We start from the raw sequence: 3,369 nt of genomic DNA, 5'->3' as shown, positions 1-3,369 counted from the left end.
CAGACCTTTGATTTTGTGCCACCATGGCCACAATAATATGATCCCTCTCTGAATGTCTGAGTGTGACCCCCTCCCATAGGTTACTGCAGCCAGTGTGGGGGGGGGCACCCCACCGGCTAGGTATAAGGTTGTCAAGGTTCTCATTAGCAGCTTTGAGAATTTCCTTGTGATTATGCTCTCCCATCAGGGGGCTTTGGATTTGCAGGACCAACCCTGCCAGGCAGGCTCAGAATCTTGAGGGGGCGTGCTGCTTTAGTAGGTCTCTGACCGCATTAATCTTTCTGATTTGGCTGCGCATAGGCTACTTACAGTAGGCCCATAAACAGATAGGGACTTCTCCTTAGTATCTGGGTCGTTCAGGTGGGCGTCTAGGGTATAGGGCTGTGAACCCTTCCATCAATATAAGACCATAAATAAATGAGATGTATAATTAATTTTAAAAATGTAGTTCCACCATGATAGGACAATAAATAAATAAATTAGATGTATAATTCATTATAAAATGTATATCCCTCATCTGCACAACATTGAAAGCTTTCTCACAACCCCTACTCACAGACATACATTGTTTCTGGGATATTGCAACCATTTCCTTTCTCACTCAATGCCACTTTCCCAAAAACCAAAAAACACCACCACACCATCCACACATACTGTGCCTTCTGTTTACTGTGTTTTTTATCTCCACCATGTTGAATTCGTGCTTTTGTGTTCCAATTAGTTATATTTGAAGATAGATAGAAAATATGTATATCAATATACCGTTTATCGACCACCGAGAGCTACGCGTTTCCCTTTCAATCTATTTTTCTTGAAAATTGGATACAGAACTTTGCGCCGTTCTGCAATTTCCTTCGGCAACTGGTCATTCATGCATATTTTCGTGCCGGAAAGTATTTTACCCAGGCTTTTAACCATTATTTTATCTTTAAAGAAAGCAAATTTGGCAACGATTAGGCGTTCATACCTCTGCCCTCTCTGTCTGAAGCGATGTACACGTTCGATTGGATTTTGTAGATAGCTTTGCGTGGGATCTGAAGCGCTGTAAGGAGGAATTCTCTAACTACACATTCAGGAACTTCTCCTTCTTTCTCTTGGATACCTGTAAGTACCAGATTCTCTCTGGATCTAGTCTGTATGTCAAGTAAGGCTTCTCTCAGAACAATGTTCTCCTTTTTAAGTTAATTAACTTCGGTTTCAATCTATTGACTGGCCCTTTTAGCTTGCTTGTGTCTTTCTCCAATGTCACAGCTTTTTCGTCACTCATCTCGAGGTTTGCCTTCAACTGACTAGTGTTAAGTATGCCCAGTTTGTCATTTATTGATTTTAACAGATTGGTTTCGACCTTTACCATTCCCGGTGGTGAAAAGATTAAATCGTCTGTGTATGTATGTAGCGGTCTTTATATGTACCACAGAAGAACCAAGAAATGAAGAGCGACACCACGGCTGTCTTTTTGGCTTTTACGTCGATCTGCAATTGTATTGTGAAAAGACAGGACAGGAACACATCAGTCTCCAATGCACCATCTGACAAGTTGTTCTATACAGGAGCATGAAGAAAGGTAAAACACATATCCTGTCTCACATCCCCAATACATTGCTAGGTGCTTTCAGTGTTGACAGTATTAAATACAACAACTCATGTACAAAAACACTGTAATACAAACAAGCTACAACGTGAATCGCCTTTATCCCATTCAGACCTTAGAGGGCTAAAACTACATCTCTCATAATGCAACGCTACATCAGTCGGCAGTTCAGCTAACCGTTTGCATCACAGAAAGGCATGCTAGCTAGCAACAGCAATACTTTTTAGATCTCTGTAAACTATATTAATAACAACAATAAAACTCTGAAAGTTAAATGTTTCCATAGTCTCAAACTCCCTTATAACAATATCTACAGCATTAACCTTGGGGTGTTTTATTTCACGTTATGGACTTCCACAAAGGAATAATCTGCAACACATACCTTTATCTCTCAGTGTTTTCTCAGACTGAGGAGAACGGGGGCCACGGGTAGTACCAGGTGTTAGTAGGTGACGTAAGCACCCAGATGAAATAAAATACATTTAATGAAATAAAACCCAAAGATGTTAACATCATTCAGCTACTGTAGCTGCCTACTTAAAATCAACAGGCAGCACTAGTAGCACAACAATTAAAAATAGACACCAAAAGTTATGTTCCTGCGATCATAGCGATCTGACTCCCCCTTCTGTCTGAACTTGGAATATTCCTGTTCGCGGCTTGGCCACACCCAACTTGTTTGGGATAGGGGCAGAATTTTCACTTTTGGATGAATAGCGTGCCCAGAGTGAACTGCCTCCTACTCAGTCCCAGATGCTAATACTGTATATGCATATTGTTATTAGTATTGAATAGAAAACACTCTGACGTTTCTAAAACTGTTTGAATGATGTCTGTGAGTATAACAGAACTCATATGGCAGGCAAAAACCTGAGAAAAAATCCAAACAGGAAGTGGGAAATCTGAGTTTGTAGTTTTTGAACTCACCCCTATCGAATACACAGTGGGATATGGGTTATTTTTCACTTCCTAAGGCTTCCACTAGATGTCAACCGTTCTCAACCGTTCATGACTGAGCCTCGTTCTCAGTCATGCGCTTTCACTTGAGAGGTTGCTCTCGTTCCAGTGCATTTCTACAGACAATGGAATTCTCTGGTTGGAACATTATTGAACTTTTATGATAAAAACATCCTAAAGATTGATTCTATACTTAGTTTGACAAGTTTCTTCGACTTGTAATATAACTTTTTGAACGTTTCGTCCGAATGGACCAGTCAAACCTCTGACCCACAGAAATTGTGATGCAGTGAGTTATAATCTGTATGTAACAATTGTTGGAAAAATTACTTGTCGTGCACAAAGTAGATGTCCTAACCAACTTGCCAAAACTATAGTTTGTTAAAAAGAAATTTGTGGAGTGGTTGTAAAACGAGTTTTAATGACTCCAACCTAAGTGTATGTAAAATTCCAACTTCAACTGTAGATTTGTGTTTGCTATTTGCTATTTTGTCTCTGTTTTGATAACTTCACATTGTTTTCCTCATCAGTGGGAGTCGGAGTGACCAGCCAGTAACCAGTATGCAGTACATGGATACAGCCAACTGTGCTTCCTCAGATCCCTGACCATTAAGGTATTTTTCTACAGTCTGTTCTATCTGTGTCATAATGTATACATCCTGCTGAGTTGTTAAAGCCCATTAGCCTACATTCACTCTTGTAGTGTCTTATCAAATGAAGAGAATGCATCTGAGAGTGGCCCTAATTGTATCCACAGGAAAGAGCAGAAAGACACAGCAGTGAAATCAACACAAACTACTACATCAACAATCACCTTAATA

The 3,369-nt window shown here is 40.0% G+C and overlaps 1 long non-coding RNA gene across 1 annotated transcript; it reads left to right on the top strand.

The window, feature by feature from the left end:
• The first annotated feature begins 844 nt into the window (after positions 1–844).
• LOC112069096 (uncharacterized) lies at positions 845–3,364 on the top strand. Its single transcript, XR_011475276.1, has 3 exons — positions 845–1,104; positions 3,079–3,162; positions 3,306–3,364. It is a non-coding gene; the product is annotated as an uncharacterized lncRNA (long non-coding RNA).
• The last annotated feature ends 5 nt before the right edge of the window (positions 3,365–3,369 follow it).

The sequence above is a fragment of the Salvelinus sp. IW2-2015 genome, unplaced genomic scaffold (genome assembly GCF_002910315.2).
Source record: "Salvelinus sp. IW2-2015 unplaced genomic scaffold, ASM291031v2 Un_scaffold907, whole genome shotgun sequence".
NCBI lineage: Eukaryota > Metazoa > Chordata > Actinopteri > Salmoniformes > Salmonidae > Salvelinus > Salvelinus sp. IW2-2015.
This window is presented reverse-complemented; position numbering and strand designations above follow the sequence as displayed.